Source organism: Anolis sagrei, chromosome 3, assembly GCF_037176765.1.
Source record: "Anolis sagrei isolate rAnoSag1 chromosome 3, rAnoSag1.mat, whole genome shotgun sequence".
Lineage (NCBI taxonomy): Eukaryota > Metazoa > Chordata > Lepidosauria > Squamata > Dactyloidae > Anolis > Anolis sagrei.
The window spans coordinates 144180501-144193973 of record NC_090023.1 but is presented as its reverse complement, the minus strand read 5'-3'; positions in this window follow the sequence as shown (position 1 = coordinate 144193973).

The window sequence follows — 13473 nt, the reverse complement described above, 5'->3', positions numbered from 1 at the left end:
CCGCCCGAACGTCGCCAATCCCTGCGCTCCTCATGACGCACGAAACTGTGACGCCAGCACGCCCGGCCTACGCGCCGCCCCCGCCCCTAGAGCTACGGCGGAAAGAGCGGCCCGCCCTTCCTGGCGGAGCAGCAAGGCGGCCCCGCATTCCGCTTGGGCCACGGGTTGCCCCCAGTCAGAGCGGCAGGAAGGTGTCGGTTCCATTCATATCTTAGCTTTGGCTCGCATAGGGAAGGGGGAACACCCCTGTGGCCCTCTACCAAGGCCAACAAAGCCATCTCTTGTCTCGTAATCAGGCCTCAACCCAGACTGCGACGGGAGATAGAGAGAGAAACATTTAGAGATAGAGAGATATGGCTTCCCGCTCCGGCGGGAAGGTAACGCCGCTCCATGTAGTCATGCCAGCCACAAGACCTTGGAGGTGTCTACGGACAACGCCGACTCTTCGGCTTAGACATGGAGATGAGCGCCAATCCCCAGAGTCGGACACGACTGGGCTTAATGTCAGGGGAAAACCTTTACCTAGATATGGCTGGAGTTACACTTAGAAATCAGACCCAGACTGCAGCCAGGAAATTTTGATAAAATAGTGAAGAGTAGAGACAACAAAGATCCGCATAGTTAAATCAATTGTATTCCCCATAGTCACCAACGGATATGAGAGCTGGACCATAGGGAAGGCTGAGCGAAGGAAGATAGATGCTTTTGAACTGGAGGAAAGTGCTGAGAGTGCCTTGGACTGCGAGAAGATCCCACCAGTCCATACTTCAGGAAATAAAGCCCGACTGCTAATTGAAGGGAAGGATATCAGAGGCCAAGATGAAGTACTTTGGCCACATAATGAGAAGACAGGAAAGCTTAGAGAAGACAATGATGCTTGGGAAAAAGGAAAGAAAAAGGAAGAGGGGTGACCAAGGGCAAGATGGATGGATGGGATCTTGATTTTGAAGGAGCTGGGGGTAGTGATGGCCGACAGGGAGTTCTGGCGTGAGCTGGTCCATGAAGTCACAAAGAGTCGGAAACGACTGAACGAATGAACAACAACAACACTTAAAAATGTACCTGTTCCAACTTACATCCAAGTTTATATCTTAGTTTTAGAGCACTTAGAGAAAGGTGAACACCCGTGTGGTGCTTGTTTTGCTGTCTGAAGATTTTTCAGAAGATTTGGCCTCATTTTTCGTCCCTTTGATAATTGGATATTGACGCAGTTGGCTTGTAGTGGAAATAAGGATTGGTACTAACAAAGATTTGGGTTTTAGGAGTATTTTGGATTCTTTGCCCCTTCAGCTTTAGGTGGAAAAGAGTAATAAAGTTGTCTGTAATAGAGATGGCACCGAACTCCAAAACTCCAGATGACCTCACCCACTGGTTTCATGTAGATGTTAAATAGCATGTGGGCTAAAATTGAGCCTTGCAGGACTCCACAGGCTAAAGGCGAGGGGTCAGAGAAGGCATCCCCCAGCACCCCCATCTGGGTCCGGCCCTCCAAAAATGAGCAGAGCCACTGCAAAACAATGCCCCCAAACCCCATCCCAGAGAGTCGAACCAGAAGGATACTATTGTTGATGATATTGATAGCTGCTGAGATGTCTAAGAGAACCAACAGGGATACACTCCCCCTGCCTAGTTCTCTGCGGAGGTCATCCACCAAGGTGATCAAAGCTGTCTCTGTCCTGTAACCAGGCCTAAACCCAAACTGCGACAAGAAATAGATGGATAGATAGAGTGTGTGTGTGTGTATGTGTGAGCGAGAAATACATATAGATATATATCGATATTTCTGGAGTTATACTTAAAATGAACCTATTCTAATTTATATCTAAGTTTATATATTAGCTTTGGTTCGCATAGGGAAGGCTGAACACCCCTAGTGGGGTTTGCTTTGCTGTCTGTGCCCCTCTTCAGAACATTCAACCTCATTTTCTGTCCTGTTGATAATTGGATCTTGAGACAATTGGCTTGTTGCAGAAACAAGGACTGGTGCTAAAGCTTCAGTGGATACCCCCTTTCCCCATGATAACACGAATTTCTCTTCCAAGGGGTAAATGTCACTCACTTCCTGATGTCTCACCCTGTTCTTAACTGTGAGCTGGATGCCTGTAACTCAGGGACTGCCTGTAAACTCCAGCACATACCGGGGAGGAGGAGCACTGTATGGAGTCCCATTGCAGTCCAAAGAGAGCATTCTTTGGCTTCCTGAAGCCATGTGTTACCTTGCATTGGATGTTACTGTGGCTTTCAATTACTTACAATTCTAAAAGCAACAATGAAATCGGGCTGGAATCAGAACAAGGCAGCAGTGCTGGCACTGTTTGTGGCCAGCAGAAAGGGAAGGGAGGGAAACTCTCCTGACCCACAACTAGACTGAAAATTTTTGGTCCCTTGTTTTCTATCATGGGAGTGAGGCTTTGCAGTTGAGCAAATTGGCACCCAGTAACCTGTACATTCCGAATTTCTTGTTTTTCCGCATCATATTACCTAGTGGTCCTCCAGGGGAGCTGCCCTGTGGAGTTGTGGTCACCATAGGACAAGCATGAGGAAGGGCAGGCGATGTCCCTCAAGACTGCTTCTGAGACTCCCAAGATAAACAAAACATTAAACTGTGCCCCCCTCCACACTGCCATATAATCGAGATTATCAAAGCAGATAATCCACATTATCTGCTTTGAATAGGATTTTATGAGACTACACTGTCATATAACAGTTCAAAGCAGATAATCTGTTTTTTATCTGGCAGTTGGTACTTACTTAGGTGATCCCTCGTAGTCCGAGAGGGATAGTCTTCCAGGATTTGTGTATTTACGGTGGATCCGTAGGTGACTGTGGAGCCCTATTCTTGACCTGCATCTTCTCCCACAATGAGCGCATTGGTTTCCAGGTGGAAGGCGGTCTCGGTTGGGGTTGGCTTGACGCGCCTTCCTCTTGGCACGTTTCTCTCTTTCGCCCTCCATTCCTGCCTCTTCAAATTCGACAGCACTGCTGGTCACAGTTGACCTCCAACTGGAGTGCTCAAGGGCCCGGGCTTCCCAGTTCTCAGTGTCTATGCCAGAGTTTTTAAGGTTGGTTTGAGTAAATCTTTAAATCTCTTCCTGTCCTAAAACATTCCGTTTTCCGTTCTTGAGTTCAGAGTAGAGCAACTGCTTTGGGAGATGGTGGTCGGGCATCCGGACAACGTGGCCGGTCCAGCGGAGTTGATGGCAGACGACCATCGCTTCAGTGCTGGTGGTCTTTGCTTCTTCCAGCACGCTGACATTTGTCCACTTGTCTTTCCAAGAAATTTTCAGGATTTTTCGAAGGCAGCGCTGATGGAATCGTTCCAGGAGTTGCATGTGATGTCTGTAGATACTCCACATCTCGCAGGTGTATAGCAGGGTTGGGAGGACAATCACTTTATAAACAAGCACCTTGGTATCCCTATGGATGTCCCAGTCCTCAAACACTCTCTGCTTCATTCGGAGAAATGCTGCATTCTCAGAGCTCAGACGGTGTTGTATTTCGGTGTCAATGTTGACTTTGGTGGAGAGGTGACTGCCAAGGTAGTGGAAATTGTCAACATTTTCTAATGTTACACCATTAAGCGTATTTCTGGCATTGGAGAGGGATTAGCTGGTGACTGCTGGAAGAACAGTTTGGTTTTCTCGATGTTTAATGACAGCCCAAGCTTCTCGTAAGCTTCTGCGAAGGTGTTTAGAGTGGCTTGTAGATCTTCTGAATGCGCACAGACGTCATCAGCATACTGGAGTTCTATAACATGATGTTGTAACCTTGGTTTTAGCCTTCAGTCTGCTGAGGTTAAATAGCTTGCCATCTGTCCGATTGATGATTTCCACTCCAGTGGGAAGCTTCCCATCAACAAGATGAAGTATCATAGCGATGAAGATAGAGAGTAAAGTTGGGGCAATAACACATCCCTGTTTGAAACCTGATTCCACCTTAAATGGGTCACTTTGGGAGCCATTGCTGTCCAAGACTGTTGCCATCATGGAGGAGCCGCAGGATGTTCACATATTTGTTAGGGCACCCGATTTTCTGGAGAATGGTCCAGATTCACTGTGTCGAATCCCTTTGCAAGGTCAATTAATGTCATGTACAGTGGCTGATTTTGTTCCCTGCATTTTTCTTGGAGTTGGTAGAAGGGTCTATATTCCTACCCATTTGTCAGGTGCAATTTTGATACCTATTTTGCCCTTCTTGGACAGTTCTTAAAAGCAAGTAACTCGAGATTTTAACCTACTCTGTATTACCTGCTCCTGATTAAATAAACAAAATCTCCCTGTAATTTCCAAGCACTGAAAAGATGGAAGGTCAAAAGAACAAGTCAACAAAAAGCTAGAGAACCCTGTAAAGCAGGGTTCCTCAAACTAAGGCCCGGGGGCCGGATATGGCCCTCCAAGGTCATTTACCCAGCCCTCGCTCAGGGTCAACCTAAGTCTGTAACGACTCAAAAGCACACAACAACAACAACAACAACAACAATCCTATCTCATCTGCCAAAAGCAGGCCCACACTTCCCATTGAAATACTAATAAATTTATAGTTGTTAAAATTGTTCTTCATTTTAATGATTGTATTGTTTTTAAGTGGCTTTTGCACTACAAATAAGATGTGCAGTATGCATAGGAATTCATTTTTTTTTTCAAATTATAATCTGGCCCTCCGACAGTTTGAGGGACTGTGACCTGGCCCTCTGTTTAAAAAGGTTGAGGACCCCTGCTGTAAAGTCTGCTCTTTTCTCAGTTCTTGCCTAAGAAGGCTCACCTGGGACCATTTTCCTCAAGATAGTACCTAGTCTTGTCTGTAGAACAGTGGTTCTCAACCTTCCTAATGCCGTGACCCCTTAATAGAGTTCCACATGTTGGGGTGACCCCCAACCATCAAAATTATTTTTGTTGCTACGTCATAACTATAATTTGGCTACTGTTATGAATCGTAATGAAAATATCTGATATGCATTTTCATTCACTGGACGAAATTTGGCACAAATATCCAATACAACCAAATTTGAATGCTGGTGGGGTTGGGGTGGAGTTGATTTTGTCATTTGGGAGTTGTAGTTGCTGGGTTGCATAGTTAGCCTACAATCAAAGAGCATTCAGAACTCCAACATCAAAGGAATTGAACCAAACTTGGCACACAGAATTCCCATGACTAACAGAAAATACTGGAAGGGTTTGGTGAGCATTGACCTTGAGTTGTGGAGTTGTAGTTCATCTACAAACATGGCTTAAGAGAGGAAGTTACTTCTCAAGGATAAAAGTACATCAGGACAAAACTGGCTAGCTAATGACTAGCTAGTACTCCCTAAGTTTTCAGTTCCTTTGGAGTTATGCTTGCAACAGAAGAATAGATAAGACTGGTTCATTAAGACAGTCATGGCTAGAGAACAATAGACTATAGTTGTGGTATTGTTAGGGTCCCACGTGTGCCTTCATGCCTGTCAAAATCATAAAGAGCCAATGAGCATCTGTATAGCCAGCTTATACCAATGAAATGATTGATCTTTGGACACCAATGAGAATGTATTTTTAATTTACTGTCAATGTGATAAAACTTCTGCAACCCCATTTGGGAGTGTGGCAAAACCTTTTGATTGCATTGTATATGCATTTTGCCGTCTTGCTTTGGCTATGCAATAAACAGGCTTTTTAGTTTTAGAGATTTAACATTCATAGTGTCCTTCCTCATGCTCTCCGGTAGAAAAGGGGCTCCTTTTGGGTTTTAGGCGTATTTTGAATCCTTTGCCCCTTCAGCTTTAGGTGGAAAAGAGTAATAGAGATGGCACCGAACTCCAAACTCCAGATGATCTCACCAGTAGATGTTAAATAGCATGTGGGTTAAAATTGAGCCTTGCAGGACTCCACAGGCTAAAGGCCAGGGGTTAGAGAAGGCATCCCCCAGCACCACCATCTGGGTCTGGCCTTCCAAAAATGAGCAGAGCCACTGCAAAACAATGCCCCCAAGTCCCATACCGGAGAGTTGAACCAGAAGGATAGCATTGTTGATGATATCGATAGCTACTGAGATGTCCAAGAGAACCAACATGGAAACACTCCCCCTGTCTAGTTCTCTGCGGAGGTCATCCACCAAGGTGATCAAAGCTGTCTCTTTCCTGTAACCAGGCCTAAACCTAAACTGCGACAAGAAATAGATGGATAGATCAGTGGTTCTCACCCTGTGGGTCCCCAGATGTTTTGGTCTTCAGCTCCCAGGAATCCTGACAGCTGGCAAACTGGCTGGGATTTCTGGGAGTTGTAGGCCAAAACATCTGGGGATCCAGAGGTTGAGAACCACTGGGATAGATAGACAGACAGACAGAGTGTGTGTGAGAGAGAAATACATACATACACACACATATAATAATAATAATAATAATAATAATAATAATAATAATAATAATAATAATTTATTTATACCCCGCTACCATCTCCCCAAGGGACTCGGTGCAGCTTACATGAGGCCGAGCCCACAATACAAACAATACAAATAATACAAGCAATAACAGGTACAATACAAAGCAATTAAAAATAAATCACATACAAAAATAGCATAACATTAAACAAAGTACAGTGCACATTTAAAAGCTATGGCTGGGCCAAATGTAATTGAAGTTTAAAAAATAATGCTAGGCATGGACAAGATACAGGAGATGGGGCATTGATGGAGAAATACAAGCAGTCCTAAATCGATATAAAGTGCTTTTGGGGGACATAGTGCTAAGGGTTCATTATTCTGGGAAGGCACACTGGAACAACCACGTTTTCAAGCTCCCCATGAAGACTGCCAAAGATGGGGCATGCCTGATGTCCTTATGGAGTGAGTTCCAGAATCGAGGGGCCACCACCGAGAAGGCCCCCTCTCTCGTCCCCACCAATCACGCTTGCGATGCAGGTGGGAGTGAGAGCAGTGCCTCTCCAGATGATCAAAGAGATAGTGTGGGTTTGTATTCAGAAATGCAGTCACGCAGGTAGGCAGGTCCCAACCCGTTCAGGGCTTTGTAGGTAAGAACCTGCACTTTGAATTGGGACTGGAAAATGAATGGCAGCCAGTGGAGCTCCTTAAACAGGAGGGTTGACCACTCCCTGTAAGGTGCACCAGTTAACAACCTGGCCGCCGCCCGTTGGACCAACTGAAATTTCTGAGCCATTTTCAAGGGCAGCCCCACGTAGAGCGCATTACAGTAGTCCAATCTGGAGGTGACTAAGGCATGGACCACCCTGGCCAGATCCGCCTTTGCGAGGTATGGTCGCAGTTGGCGCACAAGTCTTAATTGTACAAAAGCCCTCCCGGCCACTGCCGACGCCTGAGCCTCAAGCATAAGTGATGAGTCCAGGAGGACACCCAAACTGTGGACCTGTGACTTCAGTGGGAGTGCAACCCCATCCAACACAGGTTGCCACCCTATACCCCGGTCTGGTTTACGATCAACCAGGAGGACCTCTGTCTTGTCGGGATTAATCTTCAGCTTGTTCCTCCTCATCCAGACAGCCACAGCGGCCAGGCACTCGTCCAGCACCTGAGGGGCTTCCTTGGAATTAGGTGGAAAAGAGTAGTAGAGTTGCACGTCATTTGCATAGAGGTGGCACCCAACTCTAAAACTCCAGATGACCTCTCCCAGCGGTTTCATGTAGATGTTAAAAAGCATGGGAGATAGAATGGAACCTTGCAGGACCCCACAGGTCAAAGGCCAGGGGTCCGAGCAGGTGCCTCCCAGCTTCACCATCTGGGATCGACCCTCCAGGAAGGACTGGAGCCACAACAAAGCTGTGCCCCCAAGGCCCATCCCGGAGAGCCGTCCCAGAAGGATACCATGATCGATGGTATCGAAAGCCACTGAGATGTCCAAGAGAACCAACAGGGTCACACTCCCCCTGTCCAGCTCTCTGCGGAGGTCATCCACCAAGGCGACCAAAGCTGTCTCGGTGCTGTGGCCAGGTCTGAAACCAGACTGTGGCTGATCCAGATAATTGATGTCATCCAGGAAGTTCTGGAGCTGAGAGGTGACCACCCGCTCCAGCACCTTGCCCAAAAAAGAAAGGTTGGAGATTGGTCTGTAATTGTTCAAGACCGTGGGGTCAAGGGAGGTCTTTTTCAGGAGTGGTCCGACCACCGCCTGTTTTAGGCCAGATGGAAAAATCCCTTGCTCCAATGATACATTAATGATCAACACAAACCATTCAATCAAACCACCTTTGGCCGATTTAATTAGCCAAGACGGGCATGGGTCTAGAGCCGATGTGGTCACCCTCACAGCCCCAAGGGCCCCCTCCACGTCCTCAGGGTGAACAAGCCGAAAGGAATCCCACAAAACTGGACAAGCAGATGCCTTGGCCACCTCCTCTGGCACTGTGTTTAAACTGGAGTCCAGCTCAAGGCATATCTGAGCGACTTTATCTGCGAAGTGGTGGGCAAACTCGCAACACCGAGCTGTCGGGTCACTGAAGGCCTCCTCCACCTCAGGGTGGTGAAAGAGTTCCCCAATGACCCGAAACAACTCTGAAGATCTATTAGAAGCAGACGCTATGCGGGCAGTCGTGAACGTCTCCCTGGCTACCCGTATAGCTGCGGAGTAGGTCTTAAGTGAGACTCTAGCCCGTGTTTGGTCAGATACATCCTGAGATTTCCTCCATTTGCACTCTAGCCTCCTCGTGCGCTTCATCACAGCCAACTCCCCAGTGAACCAAGGAGATGGTGTGTCTCTACACAACATTAGGGGGCGTTCGGGAGCGATCAAGTCTATCACCCTGGCCATTTCACTATTATATCGGTCAACCAGGGTGTCGACAGAATTGCCAGGCTCCATGACAGGAAAAGCCCCAAGATTCCTCAGGAATCCATCCGGATCCATCAGTCTCCTGGGGCAGACCATCTTAGTTGGTCCTCCACCCCTGCGAAGGTAAGAGGACACAGCAAGTCTAAAACTGATCAGATGGTGGTCAGACCATGACAATGGAAGGATGTTTTGCTCTTCCACTCTGACCGTCCTACTGTCCACAACCAAAACTAGGGAGGGGGAAATAAATAGGCATATATATGGCTGGAGTTATACTTAAAAATGAACCTATTCCAATTTATATCGAAGTTTATATATTAGCTTTGGTTCGCATAAAGAAGGCAGATCACCCCTAGTGGGGTTTGCTTTGCTGTCTGTGCCCCTCTTCAGAACATTCGACCTAATTTTCTGTCCTGTTGATAATTGGATCTTGAGACAATTGGCTTGTTGCGGAAACAAGGACTGGTGCTAAAGCTTCAGTGGAGACCCCTTTTCCCCATGATAACTCTCCCAGGAGTGAATTTCTTTTCTGAGGGGTACATGTCTCTCACTTCCTGATGTCTCACCCTTTTCTTAACTGTGAGCTGGATGTCTGTAACTTGGGGACTGCCTGTAAACTCCAGCACATACTGGGGAGGAGGAGCACTGTATGGAGTCCCATTGCAGTGCAAAGAGAGCATTCTTTGGCTGCCTGAAGCCATGTGTTACCTTGCATTGGATGTTACTGTGGCTTTAAATCACTTACAATTCTAAAAGCAACAATGAAATCGGGCTGGAATCAGAACAAGGCAGCAGTGCTGGCACTGTTTGTGGCCAGCAGAAAGGGAAGGGAGGGAAACTCTCCTGACCCACAACTAGACTGAAAGTTTTTGGTCCCTTGTTTTCTATCATGGGAGTGAGGCTTTGCAGTTGAATGAATTGGCACCCAGTAACCTGTACATTCCGAATTTCTTGTTTTTCCGCATTATATTACCTAGTGGTCCTCCAGGGGAGCTGCCCTGTGGAGTTGTGGTCACCATAGGACAAGCATGAGGAAGGGCAGGCGATGTCCCTCAAGGCTGCTTCTGAGACTCCCAAGGTAAACAAAACATTAAACTGTGCCCCCCCCCTTCCACACTGCCATATAATCCAGATTATTCAGTCAGATAATCCACATTATCTGCTTTGAATGGGATTTTATGAGACTATATACTGTCATATAATGTCTTTGACAGTTACTCTTTCTGTTATCTGTATTTAATATATTTTGCATGTGTTATTTGGCAGTTGAAGTTGTGGATACTTCCCAATGTGGATGATTCTCCATCCTTGCCCCACCTCTGTTTGGGCCTTTTTGAGTTTAGGATACAGATTCTAGACATGCCCCAAGTCCTTAATAGTGTTGAAGAGGGGGGATTCCTTTCTGACCACAGAGATCCCTCTATGACAGTGGTTCCAACCTGCTGTCTGTGGACCACCAGTCATCCGCAATAAATAAAATATGGTACGCAGCTTCATTGTTACTACACCATTGGAACGAGAGCGACTGATGTTGTGAAACCCCCAACAATGCCAAGGCAATGAAGATGTCGGGAGAGGAGAGACTACCCAGGAAAGGTGCCTCTTTAGTGCTGCTTCTCCTCCTCCACTTCCTTCCCCTGGAGCGGAGCCGTTCCATGTAGCACCTGGAAGTGGGTGCGCTTTGGTGTCTTTGTTTTTACACCTGTTCCTGAGGTTATTTGAGGCGCTGATTCAGAAAATTGCATTGGATAGACCCCATCAGATCTAGATTGTTAAATATGGTTTTTCTGTGGGCAAACAGATGGCAACTACTGGATGGCACATGTTTTGTATCAGAAACTAGAGCTGATGTGGTCTATCCAATGCAATTTTCTGAATCAGCACCCCAAGTTAACCAAACCAAATCTAAAGTTGACCAAAAACCGATTCATAAATCTTTTGGTACTAATGTTGGAGAGTGGTCCCTGGTGAGAAAAAAAATGTTGAGAACTACTGCTCTGTGAGTTTGGAGGTACACTTTCAACATATCCAGTATATATGTCGGTAGCCATCCTTTGTTAATTTAAGAATAGGTGCTCTATCATTTCATTTCTTCCTCCATTTGTTGTTTACATGCAGGTGCTATTTTACTATTAATTTTATTTCACTAGATGGACATACCTATTTATTTTCCCCTCCCTAAATATATAATATTGCATATTTTGAAAGTAAATGTATACTGTTCATATATATTTTAAAGAGAGAAATAAACTTACATTTTTTGAGCTTTGACCTCAAGCCTGACTCCACAAAGTCAGGGAAGGTTTGGAAAGGCCATGTAATTTGATTCTATCTTGTCATGACAACCTTGTTCCCCCGGGACTCTCTCTCTCTGTGTGGATCAATATACAAACGGCAAGGGTTGGCCTTTAAAGTTTTAACTATGATCTTATTCAGTTCTTCCATATTGTTGCATTTCAAGGTAAGAAACCAGAGGAGAGAATTGCTGTTTTCTGTCATTATCTGCTTTGTTGTTGAAATTATTGATGGCAACCAGATGGTGCTGTAATGCAAATCTAATGGCTTTTTGATACTATCGTTATGTTCCCGTTGAAGAAGCAGTGTTACATAAAGTTCGGTGACTTTATACTCAGGCAGCTGGTAGTGTTTCCAGAAGTTGTCAGAGTGTTGGGCAATAAACCATACTGTCGGAAACCTCTATAGTATAGTTATATTGAATGTTTTTAAGGCAACAGCATTTCTTTCTGTTATTCAAACTTCTGTGAACAGCTACAGTTCCTTTGAGATACTGTTTTATGGAGTCTACCCATAATATTAACAGCAAATAACTTTGTAGTACCTTAGAAGAAGTAACAAATATACTGCTGTGCTTTTAGGCATTTGAGAGAACACAGTATCAGATACAGTATTATTATACTTCAGGCAACCTGAATATGCTGTAAACTTTTAGGATTTTATTACAGTGACCCCTTAATGTTCACTGGGGTTTTGTTCAAGGGCCACTATGGATAGCAAACTTGAAGGACGCCCAAGTATCATTAAATACAATGGCATAGTATAATGGTGTCCCTTATATAAAATGGCTAAATCAAAAGGCTTGCTTTTGGGATATTTGTGCGTGTGTGTGCATGGAGTATTTTCAAGCATGGTTATGGAGGACTGACAATGGAGGCAGTGTGATTTTTTAAAAAGTTAATCAAACAATTTTAAAAGTTACTCAAACTTTACACCGGCTCGCACTTTACACCGGCTCGCATATGATCTACCTCAGCATGTGTTATGACAGAATTTCCTGCAGAGTTTACTGTATTGCTGCTCTTTCCCGTGCTCCTGTAAAAATGTATTGCACTAACTGAATCTGTACCTCAGCTATGTTTCTTTCAGCCATAATGTTTTTATATTGCTTTCAATTGTTTTGTATTTGTTTTATCTGATGTTTTAATTGGTTAAAGTGTTTTACTTGTGTGTTTTAGTTGTAATCTTGGGCTTGTTCCTAGTAAGCAACCCCGAGTCCCCTAGGGGAGATGATTGGTGGGGTATAAAAATAAAGTTATTATTATTTATTATAAGAACTCACTTCACCGACTAACTAGAGATTCCAAGGCCCTTCCACACAGCCCTATATCCCAGAATATCAAAGCAGAAAATCCCACAATATTTGCTTTGAACTGGCTTTTCTGAGTTCACTTTGGTTTTCTCGATGTTTAATGACAGGCCAAGCTTCTCGTATGCTTCTGCGAAGGTGATTAGAGTGGCTTGTAGGTCTTCTGAAAGTGCACAGACAACGTTGTCATCAGCATATTGGAGTTCTATAACAGATGTTGTGACCTTGGTTTTGGCTTTCAGTCTGCTGAGGTTAAATAGCTTGCCATCTGTCCGATTGATGATTTCCACTCCAGTGGGAAGCTTCCCATCAACAAGATGAAGTATCATAGCGATGAATATAGAAAATAAGTTTGGGGCAATAACACATCCCAGGGCTGTTGTAGGTTTTTTCGGGCTATAGGGCCATGTTCTAGAGGCATTTTTCCTGACGTTTCGCCTGCATCTATGGCAAGCATCCTCAGAGGTAGTGAGATCTGTTGGAAGTAGGAAAATGGGTTTATATATCTGTGGAATGACCAGGGTGGGACAAAGGACTCTTGTCTGCTGGAGCTAGGTGTGAATGTTTCAACTGACCACCGTGATTAGCATTTAATGGCTTGGAAGTGCCATCCCAGTTTGACACCTGATTCCACCTTAAATGGTTCACTTTGGGAGCCATTGCTGTTCAAGACATCATGGAGGAGCTGCAGGATGTTCACAAATTTGTTAGGGCACCCAATTTTTTGGAGGATGGTCCAAAGAGCGCTGCGAATACAGGTTTATATCCCTGTCGTAGCAGGAGCAGCGTCATAGTGTGTGGGGGGGGGAGGGGGGGAAGTATTGCTTCCCAGTTTCGTTTTTTGTTTCGTGTGGTAATAGTTTGTGTATGTTTGGGGGCCGCCCACGGCATGGCCATTAAGAGGCCGCCATAGAAAGACCCTTTAAAGTTGAGACAAAGACATTCCCGACAGGGTTGAAGTCCTGCGCGCGCACCCTGGGACTGTTCCTCTCTCGCGCGCTCCGGCCAGTACGCATGCGCGTTCCCCTGCCTCCCAGCCCCGGCGGCAAGCGTGGGCATGCGCAGTCGTCGGCCCCCTTGCCCCGCCCCCTTCTTG